This window comes from Bombyx mori, chromosome 1 (genome assembly GCF_030269925.1).
Source record: "Bombyx mori chromosome 1, ASM3026992v2".
Classification (NCBI taxonomy): domain Eukaryota; kingdom Metazoa; phylum Arthropoda; class Insecta; order Lepidoptera; family Bombycidae; genus Bombyx; species Bombyx mori.
Genome location: NC_085107.1, coordinates 6793218 through 6817270, shown reverse-complemented (window position 1 = coordinate 6817270; position 24053 = coordinate 6793218). Strand labels below are relative to the sequence as shown.

At 37.9% G+C, this 24053-nt stretch overlaps 1 protein-coding gene across 1 annotated transcript in view; it reads left to right on the top strand.

Annotated features, from left to right (window-relative positions):
* The first annotated feature begins 10224 nt into the window (after positions 1-10224).
* Positions 10225-24053, top strand: part of LOC105842162 (uncharacterized) — a 126054-nt gene continuing 112225 nt past the window's right edge. Inside the window, exon 1 of the mRNA XM_012693510.4 lies at positions 10225-10552. The gene's annotated coding sequence lies outside the window, so the exon portion shown is untranslated. The remainder of the gene's footprint in view (positions 10553-24053) is intronic.

The following is a 24053-nucleotide window of genomic DNA, read 5'->3' as shown; positions in this document are numbered from 1 at the left end:
TCGTCTTATTGTAAGGTCACATGCTGCATATTTAATTACGTATCTTGAATTAAAATTCTTCCTCTTCTCCTCAATCGTTTGCACTCTTGGCAGAGTGGTCGTGGTTATCATTTCATCATTTCAGACAAAACGAGTCATATTTTATTGAATTTAATATTATCGAGAACGGCTTGTTAAGCTGCTTCTATCAATATACGACACAAGATAGCACTTAAGCACGAATAAAAGCGTTCAAAGGGGTATCCACAGTGCCATTGGTTGAAAAGCCCTCAAATCGTATTTTTTGATTATTTACAGGCAGGCAACACTTATCATCGTGGAAAACAAGAAGTGCGTTTACCACGACGAGGGTTGTCAAACATTCTAATTTTCACTTTTGGTGATGCTCAACAGTAAGATACTTCAGTTTTTTGCACAACAGTCGTGCACAAATTATGTACAAAGGTTATTAATTTAAGGGACTTCTGTGCTATTACTGCTAAGGCGGGCATAATCTATATATACTTAGTCTGGCCATAAATACTGTTACAATTAAAAATAAACAAAATATTACATTTGAATTTGGAATCTGTCATTTTTATATAATTGCTCATTGGGAATACATTGTACAATATTTTGCGATATTAAAATGGAGTGGGGTGATAAAGAGAACCGAATTTCTGTGATTGCATTACACAAAGTAGGTATGGAGCCAAATGCAATTTTTAAAACTCTCCATACGCTTGGTATTAGTAAAATGTTTGCGTACCGGGCTATTAATAGGTGCAATGAGACCTCCTCTGTTTGTGACAGAAACAGATCTGGCCGTCCACGTAGTGTTCGAACGAAAAAGGTGGTCAAAGCAGTAAGAGAAAGAATTCGAAGAAATCCTGCTACTTTAAATTGTTTTATATTTATGTATTAAACTAACACTCTGTAAAAGTAATAAATGTTATTTGCAATATATATTTTTTTCCTTTATCTCAGTATTTACGGCAAGACTAGGTATATATAAGTATATACATATATAAATGAATTGCTGTTCATTAGTCTCGCTAAAACTCGAGAATGGCTGGACCGATTTGGCTAATTTTGGTCTTAAATTATTTGTGGAAGTCCAGAGAAGGTTTAAAAGGTAGATAAATATGAAAATGTCCGGAATTAAATAAAAATAACTATTTTGTTTTTCCTTTGATGTGTCCCCCGTCGGACGGATTCCTTTTGTTTGTTTTAAGTTTTTATTTTTTATTTCTTAGATAGGTGGACGAGCTCACAGCCCACCTGGTTTTAAGTGGTTACTGGAGCCCATAGACATCCACAACGTAAATGCGCCACCCACCTTGAGATATAATTTCTAAGGTATCAGTATATTTAAAACGGCTGCCCCACCCTTCAAATCGAAACGCATCACGGTAGAAATAGGCAGGGCGGTGGTACCTACCCGCGCGGAATCACAAGTGGTCCTACCACCAGTAATTACGCAAATTATAATTTTGCGGGTTTCATTTTTATTACACGATGTTATTCCTTTATGGAAGTCAATCGTGAACATTTGTTGAGTACGTATTTCATTAGAAAAATTACCCGCCTGAGATTCGAACATCGGTGCATCGCTCAACACGAATGCACCGGACGTATTATCCGTTAGGCCACGACGACTTCAAAAGTTAAGTTTATTTTATACAAAAGTTTAGATATTTTATTTATCGAATGAGGCACTACGAAGTCTGCCGGATCAGTTAGTATAATATATAATGTGATGAACACGAGTTTCGTTAGCCATTTAACAGCAGGTATACCGTTAGATCGTTCACCCGTCTGTGGAAATTTTATTAATATTTGCTCCGCATCGCGACCTATTTCTGATGGCAACTTTATCGCTAGTTCAAACACACGTTACTTACGCGGCAGCCATAGCTGTGGGTTGTTTTATCTAATTGACTTTTCATGCAAATACCGATAAGACAGAACGCGGAGATTAGTTCGGTCAACGTGACTTACCGTAATCAGAAAATGAAATAGGCTATAACATTATATTCCATTATTACTCATCCTGATTTTTTGGACATCTTCAAGAGACAAAATTTTATTTAATTAACTATCACTTTTGAAACAATAGATCGTAAATGATTAATTGCCGTTAGAAAAAAAAAAAAACATGTCGACGTTTGAAAGGCAAACGTGACTAAGCGATAATGCATGAACTTTACAGTAGACTAATTTAAAGTTGAAATACCTGAAAAAAAATCTATTTTGACGAATCTAGCTATCGGATTGAAACGATTTTAATAGACCTAGAAATATATTTCTTTTTTGCGCATCGAATATGGTTATTGCCTATCATTTATGTACAAAGCAGTTATTGTCGCTTAGTCACGTTTGCCTTTCAAGCGTCAATGTGTACAATTCACACGTGATAGAAGTGAAACCTTCAAGCCACCTTTGACTTGAAGGTAATGAGACGAATGTAAAATTTCGGGAAGAGGATAATTATTGAAGATTTTAGTAATGACCATAGTGATACAAAGTTTGATAATTATTTTACATTTCATGCGTATATATTACATAGATTTATTCAGAATGTATTAAGTACGAATCAGAGCACAAAGAGAACCACGAATATAAGTAATAACACTGTACAATGTTTTCAATCTCATTTTTTCCCACGCTAAATGTTATGAATTAATGTGTCTACTTTTTACTGTCGCTTTTTCCTTTCATCGACTTTCGAATATCAAGGATGCTAAGGAAGTTTTCAATTCAAAAATAATCGTTCGATTTTTTATGGTAATTATAATGAGATTAATTATTTGATGTCGTCGTGGCCTAAAGTATAAGACGTCCGGTGCATTCGTATCTAGCGATGCGACGGTGTTCGAATCCCGCAGGCGGGTACCAATTTTTCTAATGAAATACGTACTTAACAAACGTTCATGATTGACTTCCACGGTGAAGGAATAAATAATCGTCTAATAAAAATCAAACCAGCAAAATTATGGTTTGCATAATTACTGGTGGTAGAACCTCTTGTGAGTCCGCACGGGTAGGTACCACCGCCCTGCCTATTTCTGCCGTGAAGCAGTAATGCGTTTCGGTTTGAAGGGTGGGGCAGCCGTTTTAACTATACTGATACCTTAGAAATTATATCTCAAGGTGGGTGGTGTTGTAGATGTCTATGGGCTCCAGTAATCACCTAATATCAGGTAGGCTGTGAGCTCGTACATCCATCTGACCAATAAAAAAAATTATGTGTATTTATTTTATTGTTACTATAGAATAAATAGAGGGCCGTTAGTTGTCTAGTAGTGTAGGCGGTTGTCTAGATAGTGTAGTAATTATAATACATTACAAACTACAAAATCTGCTACGGATTTACTAGAACATCCAGTCAAGCTTATATTTTAATCTTACTCGGAAAATTTATGCTGCGTCTCGGAATATTTTATTAAAGGAGGAAAACATGATTCAATCAAATACCCAACAAATGAATTTACAAATTTTCCACCGAGAGAAACAAAATCATTTCCGAATTTCGAAAGACTCTAAGAGCTCTATATTTGCGCCGTCCGCGTAACGATTTCCTATAAAAGGAGAAACAAGCCAGAATAAGCGAGACCCGTGGTCTTAATATGAAAATTACGTACATCTAGGTATTAGGTCGGGTTTTTAAAAAGGGCTCTTTTTAATGCACAGCCTGGTGAACGAGCTCACGGTCCGATATTAAATGGTTGCCGAAGCCCGTTAATACGTCCGAGTTTTAATAGTAATGCGTGCTTCAAATAAATATTTCCTGTCAGAATAAGGCTGGCTGGTAGTGCGGCTTTGCGAAACTACGCGCTGTAACGCACGTCAGTAATTATTCAAATTTATAAATATTTGATTTAACATTGACCAAACCTTCGTTCAATAGTACAATGGGTGAGTTATGTTGCTTAATTAATATTCCGCCAATCAGTCTAACTGCGCGGTACATATACCTACTCGTGTAAGACTGCTTCTTAAAACCTGGATGGACTCACAACCTCCCTCCACCTTCCTGTTAGTAAAGTATGGATACCACGATAATACTATAAGGCGCTCTGGCTACCAGCATGATATTCTATCAGATGGAGTCGGTTTAAGCATCGACTATAGAAGTGGGCCTAAAGGATAAGACGTCCGGTGCATTCGTATCTAGCGATGCAACGGTGTTCGAATCCCCCAAGCGGGTACCAATTTTTCTAATGAAATACGTACTTAACAAATGTTCACGATTGACTTCCACCGGTGAGGGAATAACCTCATGTAATAAAAATCAAACCCGCAAAATTATAATTTGCGTAATTACTGGTGGTAGGACCACTTGTGAGTCCGCACGGGTGGGTACCACTACCCTGCCTATTTCTGCCGTGAAGCAGTAATGCGTTTCGGTTTGAAGGGTGGGGTAGTCCTTGTAACTATACTGAGACCTTAGAACTATAGGTATATCTCAAGGTGGGTGGCGCATTTACGTTGTCGATGTCTATGGGCTCCAGTGACCACTGAACACCAGGTAGGCTGTGAGCTTGTCCACCCAACTAAGCATTAAATAAATAAAAAACTTTCAAAAAATAAATCCGTAAAGAGTAAGGCACAAGAAGTTCCCCTTAATCGACCACAGCTTCGTTCAAATAATAATAATAATAATAAAAGCTTTTATTCAGACGCAAAAATTATATTTACAAATAATAAACTTAATTTAAGGACTCTGGAGGTCAAGGAGTCAATGACATCAACTTCGTTTGTTTTCCCAACTCTAGCAAAGATCTCCTTCATTTCTTTCCACTCAACTCAGTTTAGGGCTTTCCTTGTCCATAGTTTTCCTGCTACCGTCTTTATCTCGTCTCGTTCTCTTCGTTCAAACTTGTTTTTAAATATCCCACAGTTTTTTGCGAATCGAGCCCGATTGTATATTTATGTCGCAGCATAAGAACCGTTGATTCGAGGCAGATTGAATTATTTGTCGCGCCTAGCTTCATAAATTGCATTTTACGGTCTCTAGTTTTTATTGATGCATCAATTGGTTGCTTGGTTTTGACGCTTTTAGGTACTTATACGGCTTTAATTTATTTTTTATTAGCTACAAAAACAGACGAGCTATTTTATGGAAACGGCTGCCAAGTTACGTCTACCTTACAAGTTCTGTCAAAGTAATGACGTAAAGCATGCAAGAAAGTTTACTGTAAATTAGCGACCCGCCCTTGCTTCGCTTCGGAAACATTAAATTTTATTATTGAATAGTTGAGTCCCGCGATGTTACCCGCGGTTATTGTCGTATCGCGGGTGATGCCGCGGGGCGAAGCTAGTCTAAAAAAAGTAGCCTCAGCTACTCCTTATATCATCAGCTACCTATCAGTGAAAGTCCCGTCAAAATCGGTCCGGGCGTTCCAGATATTAGCCGGAACAAACAGACAGACAGACAAAAATTGTAAAAAATGTTATTTTGGTGTAAGTACCGTATACCTACATATTCATATGCATGTAGTGAAAAGCGGTTATTTCAATATTACAAAGAGACACTCCAATTTTATTTATATGAATAGATATAGTAACTTTTTTTTTTTTTTTTTTTATGATTGAAAGTTTACTGGTGGCCCGAAGGCCTTTCCAGTTTCACCAGGACAGGTGGGCGAGCAAAGGCTCAGCCAAGAGGGGTGGGATTTGCTAACAACTGCCCGAGCGCCTCCGAAGGAGACCTAACAACTCAAGAGCAATTGTTTCGCGAATGAATCTACTACCGGATCGGAATCGCGACCCGCTGAGAAGATCCGGCGAGAAACTCAGCGGGCTGATGCATGGGTTAGGTTGCACGTCGACCTCTTTGTCGAGTTCGACGAGTACGGTTACCGGGGTCCCTAAGCCTGCCCCTAGTATTAGAGCTGAAGGCATCTAATGCGAAGGTTATTGGATCTGATGGATCCGTAAGGACGTGTCTAGGGCGTCGACGGTGACTGGCTCCTGCATGATCAGGATTCGGGGAGTAGTCAGCGGCGGCAACGATAAGGCGATTATCATGACGCATAGCCTTATCGAAGTATCGTTCCGACGCTGACTTCATGTATTTCCGAATTGATTCGAGGCCCAGGTCGTCGTGTAGGTCAACGTTCCTCACGAACCACGGAGCCCCGACAGCTAACCTGCAAAAGCGGGATTGTAGGGATTGGAGGGTGTCTATGTGTGTGCGGGCCGCGTGAGCGAACACCACACTCGCGTAAGTCATGACGGGCCTTATGCAAGTTTTGTAAAGTGTCACCTTGTTCCGAAGGGACATTTTACTCCGCTTACAGATCATGGGGTAGAGTCTACCGAGAATAAACGCGGCACGGTCACGGACTGATTTTATATGCGGGCGGAATGTCATCGATGCATCCAGGGTAACGCCCAGGTACTTGACCTTCCTGGCCCAGGGTATGGGTTGTCTAAAGAGAGTAATCGGGGGTGTGAGATTCCTCCTCCTAATCCGGGAGGAAATCCGTGTGGAGCTTCCCCTCTGAAATAGCACCGCAGTACTTTTCGCTGGGTTGATGTCTATGCGCCATTTTCGGAACCACTGTCCTAGGGCTAGGGCTGCGCTCTGAAGCTTCTTCGCGATTAGGGACTTATTTCTACTAGAATAGTAAACAGTCGTGTCGTCGGCGAATAAAGCTAAATGGGTCGGCGGCGACCGGGGAATATCGTTGACGAATAAGCTAAATAGGAGGGGTGAGAGGACAGAGCCTTGCGGGACTCCAGCTGTGAGAGGTCGTGGGGAGGAGCGGGTTCCCTCGACTCGATATCGAAAAGAGCGGTTCGACAAGAAGTCCCGTATGATGAGCACGAGACTATCCGGCACGCCCATGTCGAATAGTTTGAAAATCAAACCATTGTGCCAGACTTTGTCGAACGCTTTTGCGACGTCGAAGAAGAGAGCTCCCGTGTATAACGGTTTTGGTCGATTAAGCCCCACAAGAATGTGCTCCGTGAGGCGGTGCACCTGTTGAACGCATGAGTGATTTGTACGGAATCCGAATTGTTCATCGATAAGAATGCCCTTGGATGAGACGAAGTCTCTGAGGCGTTTGTAGAGCAGACGCTCATACAGTTTGCCTAGAGACATGAGGAGGCTAATCGGGCGGTAGCTCGTCGGATGATTTTTTGGTTTACCGGGTTTATGTATGCCGATAACGTCCGCTTCTTTCCACACCGCGGGAAAGATACAGTTCGCCATAGCGGCATTGAAAATAGATGCCAACATCACGATGAGTTGGACGGGTAGAAGTTTAATAACGCGGTTGGATATACCGTCGGAACCGGGAGCCTTGCGAGGACGTAGGTCTTTGATCAAGTCTTTAACTTCCATCGGGGTGACGGGTGGTAACGCATCAGAGGGTGGCAAGGAGGCTCTGCGTTCTACCTCACTGTCTACTAATTCTACATGAACAGGGTCCACGGATTGAGTGCTGGGCGTGCACTGGGTTTGCAATGTATCGGCCAGCAGCTCTGCTTTTTCGTCATCATCGAGCGCCGCGAGTCGGCCTGAGGGGCCTACGAGGGGGGGCATAGTTACTACCGTATCCGATTTGAGAGTACGAGCTAAGCGGTAGTAAGACCTTTGGGAGGGCGCGAGTCCTTCTAAGAAGTCAGACCATCTGGCATCTCGGACTTCGGCGATGCGAGACTTTACGTCGCGTTGTAGGGCACGCATTCGAATACGATTTTCCGCGGTAGGATACCTGTCGTAGGCGCGTATCGAGGCGTTCTTAGCTCTAAGAAGTTCCCTAATATCGTCGGACAATTTGAAGCGGTGAAGGAAGTCCTCCGCTACAACTTGTTTCGATGACCTATCTAATGTCGAGGTGATGTGTGACGTTAAGATGTCTATGGCTTCAGCGGTATCCTGAGGAGACGGGATAGAGTCCGGGTTAAACGGGAGCGATGGTGGATCAGATTCAGCCAGGCTGATGCCCAGCGTGTGCCAATCCACCACAGTCCTCGTGACGGGAACGGAATCGGGAGCGCGACCGAGCTTCATAACGACGGGACGGTGGTCTGAATCTAACTCTGAAACTACTTCGATCGAGTGTAAGCGCAGAGTTACGTTTTTTAATAACGCTATGTCGAGTATATCCGGGCGATGCGCGATATTTAGCGGGTAGTGAGTCGGGGTTAGCGGAGCGACGATATCGAAGGCGAGATCATCGACTAACGCGTCAAGCCGCCTGCCATTCGGGGTTGTGGTGTGTGAGTTCCACCTGATGTGTTTACAATTTAGGTCGCCCGCCAGAATGACAGAGCTCCCCATACCGAGCAGCGCCTCGATATCACTGCTTAGAACGATCTTATCCGGTGGAAGATAAACGGACGCGATAACGATCGGCGCGTGTCCCGTCAGTGAGATTCGGCACACTGATGCTTCGATATTAGCGAGCGCGGGAGGAGATATAGTAACTGTGATGTAGTGAATGTATGACAATGACGGACGTTGAACCTTCAAAGTTAAGTTTTGACCAGTAGTTTTTGATTGTGTTTTCATAAGTTCATACTATTCGTTCCCGAATCTTAAAGGGCATAAAACACTAGTGCAAGACAAATTGATGGAGTCACTTATCAATTTTATATAAAGGATCAATACTAGCTGCGATACTCAGTATCTGTAAATAAAAATACGCGTTGTTTTCTTGTTTTTATGTTATGATTAATTCCTGAAACAACAGTTGGATGCGCTCAGAGTTTTAGCTTAGATTTACATCGTGCACGCCCACTGATTTCCAATCATTAATTACTTGAAATACCAAAATACGGTAAAACACATTTCCCGAAAGTGAAGTTCTATTAATTTCGCTTTAGAAGCTGTCAGTACTGTTGTCTATTGGCGTTTTCGAGAGTGGCTCCTGTACTCTTTGTTTCTAGGAATTAGTTCGAATAACCAAATTAAATAATTGCTCAAATATGTATTACGTAGACAATATTTTTGTAAAATTTTAATTCATTATTAATATTAATATTTCATAGGATTCTACCACGATTTTACCGATCTATCCGTAATCGCGGAGCTGCAATATCGGAAAATCATTTAAAAATAAAAACGATGTTAAACAACTATATCTGCAAAGGTTGCGAATGTCTAAAATAATAACACATTCAGCGAACTAATTCGGCGTTTCTTCCGTTTCCCGTATATAATACTCGATGCACACATACAAAATAAAAACAAATGTACGCAGATTGGTTATGAAATCGAAGCCAGACAAATTTTACTATAATGAAAGCCACTTACCACTAAGCCATCGAAGCGATATACTATATGATATAGATGCACACCCTTATCCTCTAAAAATCCTTTGAAAAGCTTTTTATTTTTAAATTAGGATTTATTTTGATTAATGAATGATTCGAAACATCTAAGACTAGCTGTCTTGTATGTGTACATACAATGAAATGTTAAGAAGGGCGGTACGAATGAGGGGCGGGCGACCCTGCGCTACGACTAGGGAAGGGAAAACATCGATGTATGTATAAATAAATTCTATACTTATCGAAATTTATTGAAAACAACCTTGCTGTTCAGTTTCTTAATCACTATGAACATAGATTATTTTAAGAACTAGACGCGCATTGTCATCCGAGTTCAATATGTAATTATTCATTAGAACTTAAATATGTATAATGCATTTATGCGGGATAAATAGTGCTTTGTCGATTTCTGGATTCGTTGATACGTAAACTCTCAAATCAACGAGCACACTGTAGCAAATATTATCTAGCACAAATATCCGGAGTTGCCCGGGTCATATCATTTACCATTATATCCAGGTGTCTTTGTGCAAAGTTTTATCAAAATCTTAAGACAATCTTCAACAAACGTTTGGAACATAAAAAACTCATATTGAAATTAAATTACTTTAACAAATTGCCCACCCAATAACATGATATTATGTAACTTTTATCGATTAATTAAGTTTAGAAAAATTTATCGTTTTCAGGTGAATATAAGATGGTAAGCAATAAAATAAGTGCAATTCAAGGTATTAGAGAATCGGGATGACACAATTTGAATATCCAAAAGTCGTTTAAAAATCAAGGGTAGGTAGGTAGGGCTTTGTGACAAAAAGAAAATCGATTTTAACAGGTTCGAGTTTAAGTTAAACACACTCTGGAAGTAATCTACACGTTTAGACGCAATTCGGTGACAGGTGAAGCGGTGAGGGATATTGGTGAAACGGCGGGAGAGCGCACGTCACTAGCGACACGGACGCTTACAGTAGACTATCCTAGCAGATCGCGAAAACGTGGATCGGCCAACAGTCTTGCGTCGCGTATGGCGAGGGATGAACGCGCTCGCTCTGACATTCACTTCGACGAGATACGCGCTTTTCTCGACAACTCCGAACTACTTTTCACTAACTTAAACTATTTACTATTTTCTTTGATTAAAATTTTATCTTGATTCTTTGAGTATTTTTTAATCATTAAGATGAAATTCCTTAAACATTTCGGGTCTACCAACGAGTTTAGTGGTTGGCATGTTCTGTAAAGCTGAGTCAGTGCGACCTGACCTTCGCTCCAGTTAGAAAAGGTAAGATATGAGTTAATTAAAAGTTGATGTTCCTTCCATTGTTTGATTAAATTATTATTTTTCCACTTCGCCCGTTTTTTATTTTTATTATCTTATATTCAAGCGAATGCTTTTGATGTTTTTCCGTTTCATTTCGTTTACCTGTACCTATTAAAAATATTTTATGTTGAACCTAAGCTTGAGGATTTTTTTTGAATTTGCATCCCGCTGAGCGAAGTTTGCGAGCTGTGCTGCGTTCAAATTAATAATTTTGGTATATTATACTATTAATCCATTTTTATTTTCAATCGACTTAAAAAATAACATTTCGTTTCGTTAAATTTGAGCTTACATTGCATGGTGCAAATTTTTTTCTCCACATATTTAATAAAATACAAGTAAAAGGACTTCGCAAATTTACTAAGTCGGTCACTTGGTTTTTTTCCCAACTTTTCGCTCACCCTATTATTTTCGTTCGTTAAATTCCTTAACCAGATGCCTCATTCATCTTAAACGTTTTTTTAATAATGTTAATCTGCCTATTAAAATTTATCGACTGATTAAAAAAAATGTTTAAGGTTTCGGATAGCACGCGTAGCTTTTTTAGTTCATTGATTTTCAATTTTGAGACGATGCTTTTGAGATGAGAATTTTATTTCTTATAGGCTAACAAGTATCACTTAGCCGAGTCTAAAACCAACAGACTAATGGACGGGTTCTGAACTGCTAACGGTGACCGAAGCTGTGGAACTTATCTACTTAATATTTGTTTTTTATTTTTATAATTTAAGCTCATGTTATAATATATTTTTACCTCACCGATCACCTCTTCGTTCAATCAATACCCTGAGCCAGGAAGGCCAAGCATCTGAGAATCATCCTGAATTCACCTATGACATTCTACACACACATAAAGTTCATTCGCAACCGCACTACGATTATGCTCGACAGACTTCATATTTCATGATTTGCAAGCGGAGTAAAATGTCCCTTCGCAACAAGGTGACCCTTTACGAAGCAATGACACTTTACAATTTACTTTGACATACCTGAGTGTGGTGTTACCGCATCCACCTGGTTACTCTTCAATGCCGTTTTTTTTAAGATAGCCGTCGGAGCACCATGATTCGTGAGGAAAAACGATCTCCATGAAGGTATGGGCCTCGAATCCATCTTGAAACTCTTGAAGTCAGTGTCGGAACGGTACTTCGATAAGTGGCGTGGTAATTGCCTCATTGTTGCCGCCGCTGAACACTCCGACTCACTTAGGAGCCAGTCACCGTTATCACCTTAGTCACGTCCTTACGGATCCATCCGATCCAGTAACACTGTCGTTAGACACCTGCAGCTCTAATATTAGGAGCAGGCTTAGTACTCTGGTAACCGAACTCATCGAACTCCAAAAAGAGTTCGACGTAAAACCTAAGCCATAAATCAGCCCGCTGAGTTTCTCGTCGAATCTTCTCAGCTGCTCGCGATTCCGATGCGGTAGTAGAAGCATTCGCGAAGCAACTGCCCTTTAGCCGTTAGGTCTCCTTCGGAGGTGCTCGGGCAGCTGTTACGAAGTCGTGCGTCTCCTCGCTGGGCACGTGCTCGCCCACGTGTCCTGGTGAAACTGAAAAGGCAATTGGGCCACCATTAATTTCGCCTTTCTGAAAAAGAAATTATTTTTGGGGTTTCGGGTTACGTAGACACGTAGATAGAACTCGCTTTTTTTGTTTTCATTTTCCGAAATAAACGTATTTGTCTATATTTATTAAATAAGCGGCAACTAGCACAAAATCCGAATGTCGATAAATAACATACGTCACACGTGACCACGAAAACTGACAGTTTTAGAGAAGTCGGAAATCATGAAATAGAAAAAATATACGACTACCGTAATCGTATTTATTATTTTGTATGTTTTGTATTTTATATTATTGTAGATTATAAATCTTATGGAAGCACTTTTTGTTTTTACTGAAAAGAGTAAAAAACTTTCCTTTCTTTATGCCTGCATATTTTATTTTTCATAAAGACATTTGTTTTACTACAGTAATAATTATTATAATGAGTAGAAATGATCGACAGCTTTTAAAATTCGTACGAAACGACTAAGTGACAAATATTTTGAAAGAAAGAAAAATAATTTGGAATACTATAGATTTTCAAATTATTTAAAAAATTTACGGCGAATATCATTTAAATAGTTGAACAAGGCGATATAAAATTAATTATTTTTTTGCTTCCAATACCTATTAGTGATTACCATACAGATTAAAAACAACATCTCTACTTTTCTTTTACGCAGTGTCTTCGATTCATAAGACATGCATCATTGTGATTAACGGCTTACTTGACTTTCAAGCCAATAGGTCTTATGTAGGTAATGGTTTGGCCTGCCATAAATCAGAAGCTACAGAAATGGGACCATGCATTTCGCAACTTAGAACGGATACTTTTCATCACAACTTCGGAGTGTATTCAGTATTGTATTGTTACCTACCGCTTTATATTACTTATACCTAATGATTCTCTCATATACTAACGGAATATCATGTTATAAGTTCGCACTAGTAGACAATGGTGTCCTATGTACAGCGTCACAATAATGAACTCCGTTTTGAAGGAAGAAACTCCGATCTAGCAAAGAAAACTACAATTTCGACTGATTGCCGCAAATTAAGCACGGCCCTAACATTATGGTGTCAATGGACTGCCTTATCCGTCGGCCAGGTCTTCTGGACAGTTACGCCGGAAAAAACTAGTCTCGTTATGAATATTTACCATACTAACCGTTTTAATTGGGTTCTTACCGCAAAAGCCTTTGTTCTTGTATTGGTTAATATCGAAATTAATCAAAAAAAAAACAACTAGCTAATCTATATTTAGAAACTTACAAGAATAGAAATAAAAAACAATTTAAAACACGCGCTTTTGTCATCATTCAAGTAAATGGACTCTTTTAGGACTGTCATCATTCTTTCTCGTTTAATTTCACGCCTGCCTTTGTTCCTTAATATACGGGCGCAGTCCTTAAATCTCTAGATTAAAATAAATACGAATAACATGTATAAACTTTGAATTTTTCGCTTTCATTAACGCGTACATTTCAAACAGAACTTTTGTATGTAGAGTTTTTATTTGATATGTTTTAAATTAAAACCACATTTAATTTAATTAACACGGACAATAAACATTAAACACCTCAAATAATTACGTAAATATTTCGAAACTCATACAATGCGGTTGCTTAAATCTTTGATGTTGGTAATTAGCTTCAACTCTCCAGCCCACTTTGGTTGAAACCAACTGCGACATAGGTACTTACGAGTCTGGCTTTAAAAAATTCACACACGGGGATACGATATGGAATAAACTAAGAATGTGGGTCAAAATATATAAATTTTGCACGCCTTGAAACGTGTGCTACGTTTTTAACTAGAATTATTTACTAGAGATGTGTGTTGCTTAAATTAATTTCGCATTTGAATTAAAGGTTAAGTAATATTTTTGCTATGTAGACTATATTTTTATTTTATATTATTTATATTACATTATTTTTTTAGCTAGTTTATAGATGATGTACTCTAATTAATTTTCACTTGCCTACTGCTTAATGACCACTACCATCTACTGAGGACTCATTAAGATCGACATGACAAATATTAGATTATCCGATTTAAAATATAGTTTCACTACTAAAAGTAACCGATAAGGAACTCAGATCCTTAATGCTCAAGTCGAATAATTGCTGTAAACCACCGTAATAATCCTGTAATTATAATTAACATATAATTTTACTGGAGTTGGACGGCGAATAGTGATGAGATTAGGCTCTATATAATGTCTTACTAATACCCTAATAAATTTACTTTAATAATTGATAATCTGGTTTGTTCAAAATTATATAACCAAAAAAAAAGCACCGCAGTCAGAAATTGTTTTCTAAAATGTCGTGCAAACTGGCAGTGCCAGTCAAATAAGGACACGGGAATGGTGAAAACATTTCATTTTCCCTCTTTGCTGTTTGTTTTATTATATATTTCTTTGATTGAAGAGAAGAATATCGACTAAATTATATTATAATTAAGCCCGATTTAATCCATAACAATGGTACTTACGTATGGTAAGAGCTCAGTACGGATATAAAATACATAACATGGGACTACATTCATCTGGTATAGGACTACTTACTACATAAAATATAAAATCTAAATAGAATTCCGTGATATACATATACATACGTATAAACATATAAACTCGTAAATATATATTAAATGCCTAGACAAAAAGCAAATAAACCTCCTCGTCGAACACGAATGTTTACCCGCTTTAAAATTACTGTTGAACATAGAAAATAAATGATTTTTTTAAATTTGGTTAGCTGTACATACTACGAGTATTTTGTTGTCATATAAGCTTATAAACAGTATGCGTATTGGAGTTGAAGACGAATGATGCGTCAGTCGATGGCTGGCGATGACAGATTGTGCAACTTGTCGAAGTGACATGTCACATTTACAGAATTCCACCAGCACGATGCTCACGTGTCACAGAATATATTTCATTCGATTAATTACGATTCATTGCGAATACGGTACGTGTCCTCAAAATCTTAATGTTTATTAAAATTTTACGGCTTCAGATTACTCGTAGTCTATCTCTAGTTCTAACTGAAAGATTCGGTGTGAATTAAAAGCGGTTTAATGTTTCTGACATGTTATCGAACCGCTAATGGCGGATTTTTCAATTTTAATTAATAATAGTGGCTTGTTTCTTTCTTTTTTTACTAGAATTTTTTTATCTATGTAGAAAGATAAACCAGCTGAAGATATAAAGTGAAAACATGAACCCGTAAATATCATACGATAAACGACGCTATTCACCTTGATAAACTATAAAATATAGAGATTTGATAAGTCGTTCTTTATGTCTATGTCTAAGCAGAAGATTCTCTTTTAATATCTACACTTATTTGAATATCGTTCGTGAATGCTTAAGGACAAGCTATAAGCAAGAAAGAACTTTTGAAGTAAAAATACAATTACCTAAGGTATAATACGTTAGCGCATAAATTAATTATGGAACAACAAATGTGATAGTTTCCAATAAATTAATGTATATTCGATACCTCTGAAGTCTAATATTGCATCTTAATAATCTACAGCTAGAGCAAACTAGTGCAATGTGCTCTAAGAACGTTGTCTGAAATTCTTAGCAAATTTGTTATATCAAGTTCCCAATAGTTTCCAGATGCTGGATAATTCAATAGGTTTTAGAATGTACGTTTTTGGAACGAAGTTTTGGAACGAAGTTCCTTACGGCAGGCTTGGAGGAGATAGGGATTTTGCTGCGCGACCGAACTGAAAAAAATGTGATAGTAAAACCGTAAGAAAAAGTCCGTGGAATAAAACCGTTAAATGAGACGTGCGCAGGCGCGACAGTCGTATATACAAGCGAGTAGTGTATAATACCTTTCTCTTTCTCCTTCTTTCTTTTCGTTCTCTCATCCCTTCTCTCTCTCTATTTTGTAATTATTTCTATTTCTATGTAATTTTATGTTGTCAATCAAAAATAAAGAGACATATTTTGTTATTATAATTGGTAATTTGAATTACGTTTTTTTTTTATTTTACGTAATTTTTATTTTATTTCCTAAAATACTGAATTTCCTAAATACTTTCCTGTACTTAAATAAAAATTAATCAGCAAATTTTAAGAGAAAAATCAAGAAAACCTACATAAAATTGAGCACAATTTTTTTTTGCAAATTGTGTCGATTCTACATTAGCCGAAGGAACTTCGTTCCTACCTGGTGTCGCACGACACCACATCTTTTTTTATTTTTAATAAAACACAATGAGAGCTTAAAATCTTAAAAACCATTTTTTTTTTTATTTCGTAACATAATTAATTCTAAATGGAGTTTTAACTCAGGCTTCGAAACACACCTAGCCTTTAGCGATATCTAAAGCTGAATTTATGGAAATTTCCTATTGCTCCTATCTCATATTCTCGTAGGCAGCGGCTTGGCTGGTAGGCAGCGGCTTGGCTCTGCCCCTGGCATTGCTGAAGTCCATGGGCGACGGTAACCACTCACCATCAGGTGGGCCGTATGCTCGTCTGCCTACAAAGGCAATAAAAAAAATCTCCTACGAGTATGACACGCAAAGCACAGATTTTTTTAAATCATTTATGTCCCCACACACCTACAATAGAGCTTACTTCAAAACTATTAATTAAGGTTCTATTAAAACACTACCAATAATGGGTCTGATTTTGAAAAGTGAATGTTTTCAAATTAGATATAGTAGCATCAAGGGGTACCCACTATGGAACTAGCTTGATAGTTTGATACAAATACAGAAGCTTACTTAATAATCCTGCGAAAAACTGTTGACATTACTATGTTTTTTTTTATTGTCGAAATTAGATCACCGAGCCAGTACTTAATAATAATAATAAATTGCGGACACGACTTCCGCTAAAGTTTTATTGATTCGAAGAATAAGGATTTTTTTGGCTCCAGTCGCCCATTGTTGTGAAGTTTCTTAATTGACGGGAATATAACCGCGATTTTACGGGTCGACTAGTCTCAAAGAGGCCGGAACGCTGTGGTACGGTCACTCGTTAAAACTTAGGAAACTCAAAAAATATATATTTGTATTAGACGAACAATAACACATTTTGAGGCTAAAGTTAAATTAAGAAAACATTTTTTAATTTTTTTTTATTGCTTAGATGGGTGGATGAGCTCACAGCCCACCTGGTGTTAAGTGGTTACTGGAGCCCATAGACATCTACGACGTAAATGCGCCACCCACCTTGAGATATCTGTTCTAAGGTCTCAGTCTAGTTACAAGGCTGCTCCACCCTTCAAACCGAAACGCATTATTGCTTCACGGCAGAAATAGGCGGGGGTGATGGTACCTACCCGTGCGGACTCACAAGAGGTCCTACCACCACTAATTCATTCGATTTTTTTTTTTCGTTGAGTGAATCTTTTTTTGACACACTGTTATTTAACGGATTCTTAGATGGGTTTTACTGTTTTTACGGAACAGAATTCACTGAGCTCATGATATTTCAGGGCTGTTACAAGCGTTTTTAAATTGTAATTTAAGTATATACCGATAACAAACTACATATTTAATAAAGTTCGCATAAAAATAGGTTCTAAATCGCAAAATCGCATAGCTTTGACATACTTTGATGAGATAAACACTCTATATTTCTGAAGTGTGTAAAAAACATAACGATGTACTAAAGGAAATTTCTTCGTAAAACAAAAAAATAGCAAAATAGACAGGAAAATCAAAATATTCAGTCATACTTCTCATTGCTCGCATCACATGCATTATGTTAATTCACATTTTTAAAATTATTTCAAATCTAAAAAAGGTGTCAAATATTTGTTGCACATTGGAAACAAATTGATCTCAGTGTCGGAGAAATAACTAAAATACTAATACTTTCAATCATAAAGTGTAAGATTAGTGCGGTTGAGAAATATTTTTTATTTATTTATAAGATATTTGTCTCCTGTGTAATCCGATTGTCATAATTAAGAAGAAAATAAACAATTCTTAAATAAATCTACATCTATATAATTATAATAACAATGTTCGTTTGTCTTTAATTAACGAAAAGGTCTAAGGGCAGTTATTTCCAAATCAGAACCATTGTTTCGCGGTCTTTACTTAGGTTTACACTTAATTAAAACATTTTTTTAAATGTTGTTTGCCAGTTATCGAATATCAAAGTGAATATTAGTGGTTCAGAAGTTTCCCGGGTCAAATCAGACAATTATTGGACCACTTTCAACTCCAGCTATTAAATCAAAGCTGTCAATTTATATTTGAAACCACTGAAGTATGAAACTTAGGTATATGTTTGACACCTCATTTTAGAACATTTCAATGTTACGTTTTGATAGGCTTAAATTTAGCTTTTGTATTTCAATATGAATTCTATAATTGTTATTTGTATACATGGTAAATTTAAAAAAATTATATTTTCAGCAATCCGCAGTTATTATATCCTCATATTCTCATATAATACAACAATTATGGGTCACTAATTCTCAAATCTTTTACAGCCTAATCCAATGACCGAACGAAGATGTCAAAATAGATTAATTACTACAATAAAATATTATAAGCAATGACCAGCATATATGTATATACATACATGTATACAACTGAAAAAGGTTTTGAAATTTCAAATAAATTCACTTTAGATTATCTATTTGTAACAAAAAATCCATCCATTTGTAACAAAAACGCCCGTCTGGTGTAGTGGTAAGTGACATGGTCACTACACAAGGGGGTCGCGGGTTCGAATCCCGCCAAGGGAAGATATTTATATGATAAATATAAATGTCTTTTCCAGGGTTATGGATGTATATTAAATATATGTATGTGTATAATAAAAATCTTACATTTATTTCCGTTATCTGGTAACTGTAACATAAGTTCTTTACGAGCTTAGCACGGGACCAGTTAACGTGGCGTGATTGTTAGTAAATATTTATTTATTTATTTATTTACTGACAAATATTCAACTGCCTAATAATAATAATAAAATAATAAAAGATAACAGTATCAGTAACCACGTATCAGTAAATAATTATCTCCATGAAACTCCATCTTCGTACTAATAACCTGATGCTAATTTCTTGAAATAGAGATAAAAAATCGAATTATGTATGATATAATATTTACGTTACCGAATTTTCGTGATAAGCTTTTCAGGCGCTGTTGATAAGCTCTCATCGTTCTCTTGAAAATAGCCAAACTTTAATTCACTCATTGTGGTTACATATGCGGTCCATTTAAATTAAATATAATAAATTGAGACTTAAAAGATTAGGCGTCCCAGCGATAAATACATGGCGTAGATATAGGGGCACCCCTCGACCATATACTACGTGTGTAGGGGCCTGAAAAGAGGTAGACGGTAATTTCAAACGCTCGCTTCCCCCTTTCAATTCCTTTCCCTTTTAAAAGATACTACTGCTCGCCTTACGATCGAAATTCGACCAAAATCACACTGGTCTCTCAAGATTTAGAATCTTTTTGGGTATTACATTTTCTCTCATGTTTCGTTAATGTCAATTTTATGAATAAAAATTATCAACTATACTCGTATGTATATCAATAGCACTAATGCTCGTTAATAGTTATTAATAGAAAATGATGCGTAATTTCTTTCGATTTTTAGTTCATAATCAATTACAAAATAAATCCCAAGAAAGTACGAATGAGATCGGTTTTAAAATGTTTCTTAGGGTATAATAGTTACATTTAGCTCTTTTCAATTAACTCTTTGACGTTAAGGCTACGTCGGGCCGTGTTTCGTTTCTTTTGCATTTCGGTTTCACAGTAACTATTGATTTCCAAATTCTTCAAAGGGCGTTCCCCTCAACCTATTATGTCACTCCCGCGTATAATTCCACAGCTATTACTCAACACACTGTACCCATATGCCGGAGGAGTGTTCTAATTGAACTAATTTCACAAACGTTCAAGCTGAGAAACCTTGAAACTTCTGTACCAAATAATTGTTTTATAGATTATAATCTATACTAATATTATAAAGCTGAAAGGTTTGTTTGTTTGAACGCGCTAAGGAAGGAAGTACTGGTCCGATTTGAAAAAATCTTTAAGTGTTAGATAGCCCAATTATCGAGGAAGGCTATATAAAGGTTTAATAACATTACGCTAAGACTAATACAAGCGTAGCACCAATAAATAATGTTTCAAAATCGGCGTTATTTTTACCTTTTGAGAGCTTACGCTGCGTGCCCTGCAGAACCGGTTAAAGTTTTGGTAAAATAATGTATGACAGAATTGTATCCCTTTAAAAGATTTTAAAAAAAAGTCCGCGACAGCTTATGTCTATATGTTAAGGTTGGCGGCTCACTATAACGTTTTTATGTTAACCAAATTTGTTCTAAAATGAAGCATTATTTGTGAACTATTCCACGCGGATGCAGTCGCGGGAAAAAGGTAGTTTACTAATATGTCTTATGGATATCGTAATGACCGTGCCAGGACCGTGTGAGCGAAAACTTTGTGAAGTATTTGGGCGGCTGGTAGTTGAAGTAAAGTTCAACGGTCGGTTAAATTGTTCGGAGGCGCTACGGATCACGGACATTCCAATAATTCAATCATCAAACTGTTACAGTGCTTCGGTTTTATTTCAAGCATAGCTGTATGATTGCCCAAAAGAGTCATTATTGGATATTTTTTACACACAAATTATTGGACTTTTCTATTAGAAGGAGGCGGCGGGGCGCGTGAAAGACGCACAGGCCCGCCGCCGTCGAGCGGGGGCCAGGGAGGCGGATATCGCCCAAGCCCTGGCCCTCTAAGTGTTTCGGGTCCCCTCACATGTCGGCCTGGGGACCGGCGAAGGGGGCCTAAGAAGACGACGTGCAAGCTGCTCTGCACGCGTTTTATGCATGAGCATCCGGGTGATGGAAGGCCGGCTATCCTCAACCCACGCTGGTTCTGACCCAGCGGGGTATTCCGTAGGATAGACCATTCTAACCGGCGCCATCTAGGCGGGCTTCGGATAGCCTGCCGACCGAGAGGGCTGGTGGTCGTGGCGCCGACGACCGCCAGTCCGGCGTCCCGAGGGGGAGGGTGATGGGAGAGATGTGCTCCGCACTAAACGCTTCACTTTCCCCCCTTTGCCTTTTCATGAGTTTGGCTCATGCGAGGCTTGGACGTTGGTTGTTGAGAGACAGGAGGTTTTAGTCGGTTCGACTCCGACATGCCCCGCCCTCCATCCCCAGTGAAGGGCGGAAGTCCGGCGATTTCCTCCTGACTATGAGAAGAGCTTGCGCTTCTTCTTATGTTACGCACGTACCTCTGGCTCCTAAAAATTCTAGATTACAATTTTTTTAAATATTACAGAAAACGGGTTCAAATTCAACTAAAGTATACAGTAGACACTTCATACTCGTTGAATAATACGTAAATTAATAACAGCGTCTATAAGTATTAAAACAATCGCATTATCGACATCGATATGCGATAAAAATATACATTACGGTAATTGTTTTGTTGGCGTCGTTTGTGAAATCGAGGAGGCGTCTCAAATGAAGCGAAACTTTGAATCGGAGACACAAAGGCTTATACTTACTTCTGTATTTTCTTTGTATTTATGAGTCGCGGTGAAAGGAAAAAGTATCCCAATGTGTGGAAATAGGTCCGTTCGATTCGATTCACCTCGCGCCTTGTTCACTCATTCTTATATCAATTTAAATATTACTTACTATATTCAATGATTTTGTTAATTTATTTAAAAAATAATATATCCACAATTTCATGGAACATGGAAACCCAATGGAATTATAATAGATTTTTGAAAGTAATCAAACACATCGCTAGTTGTTAAATTTGTTAGTAACCAAAATATTTGATTCTTTCATTATTCTACTAATACTCTGGAGAAGGACCCTTTTGTTATGGTGCCACTATTACAAAAAGTACCCCGGCAACCTTTCACGGTTATTGGGATACTTGAGGTCGACGTTTCGAGTGATGTCCAATACCGGAGTCATTTGGGGCAAAACCAACTTGGCGTCAAAAATACTGGGAATCCTCAAAAGAGCGAAGCAGTACTTCATGCCTGGACAAACGCTTTTACTTTATATAGCACAAGCTCGCCTTGTGTAAAGTACCAATCTCACGTCTGGGCTGAGGATCCCAGATACCAGCTACTTCCATTTGACTCCATACAGTCAGATTGTCTATAAACGCATTCTAACAGATCGTTTGGAGCGTCTACGGAGGAAATTCGTTCTGTGTTTTGTACCGTATATTCCATAGGAAGGACTCTGAGAATTTGTTTGAAATGACCCTATCATTTCGTTTTTACCACCTCACCTCCCACCCGCACGCCTGGAGTAGAGTTCTATAGAGGTCGTGTAGGTGTTTCTACTATATTTATTTGCCAACGACTACCAAAGGTCGTAGCATTTTGCTCTGAAATGTACATGCCTTCATGGTTTTTCCTGAGCTCTATGACGTGTCCTTCTTCAAATGAGATTTGCGGAGAGTACTTAAAAGTTGACAGGGGCTTGGCTCTACCTCTGGCAATGCTGACGTCAATGAGAGACGGTAACACTCCATCAGGTGTCCCGTATGCGCTTCTGTCTACGACGGTAATTAAAAAAATATAATAAAATACTATGAGTGTGGATTTTCACGAAAATTTCTCGAAGCTAAATAGTTTCTCATGTTCGAACGTAAGATAATATCACAGTAAGCCTCAACTCTAACTATGAGATCGATATGGTGTTGTTGTCAATTTTCTCACATAAGTCACGCTCGTTTCGTAGGCATCTATCTGAATCGATAGCTGTTTATTTGATCTTAGGGAGATCGTTGTTTGAGATTAATTATTTACCGATCATTTATTAGTTTGCTCTGCTTAACTGTGTAAGAAAACGCTTATTTTTTTAATTAAAATTAGAACTGTTTCACTAAAATAATATAAACAAAATCACTAGATTGTATAATTATAAAAAAATATCGAAGTTTAGAAAGGATTTTCGTTTGATGGACGGCGGAAAAAATATCCCTATAAAGACACGAACAAATATACACTCAGAGATGAAATAAGAACTGTCTTTAACCAAAAAAACTGAGCAACAGTCGAACATCGACAACATCGACAAGGTAATGTAATGAACTCAAATATAACCATCTGATTCACTAAAATTTGGCGTAGAGACACGTTTCTTCATGTGAAGACTTATTATCAATGGATTTACGTAAATCGTTTCCAGAATGGATTTTTCACCTACCGTCGCATAAAAGCTACGTATGCGCGTTACAAATGTTGCTTCGGTGACCGCTGCCATAGTACTTAGTAGTCGATAAATATGGACTACAGAGTGACACGAGCCTTTCTATCCTGGGAATATGGAGTGTGACACTTTTTATTTGTCACAAATGCCACGTCGGGTATTTTAGCATAATAAAAAAATGGTGCTCGTGCCACTTGGTACACATGAAAGAACTGAAACTTCTTTTGCGGTGTGTAGAATCTTGCTTTACTTTATTTTTCATCCATAAATCAATTTTTTCTTGTAATAGGGATTGCTGTGTGTAAGAGCGAGTGGCACGCGAGACGTTCTGTCTATTTTCTCACTCTCGCTCTTCCTAAATTGTATCTTTTCTCTCTAGCCGTAACGAATCTTTCCCGAGTTAAATTTTACTTTCAACGGACGTAAAGAATTTATACTTTAAAAATTACGGCTTTCAAAACTTGGTGTAAAGTTGTTATAGAAGGCTATAGATATCCGAAGGTTAATGCTAACCCACCTTAATGAGATCCAAGTCTCAATTGTACTGTACCTACAACAGCCGTGCCAATAATTATAAAAATGTGCAGTAATTCCTGGGAGTATTGTAATCCCGCAAAGAAGCGTACTATTTGATTGAAGCAATCATGCTTCGGGTTAGGAGGGACAGTACCTGCATTGTACAATTCAGATCTCGATTTCATTTCTTGAGGTAGG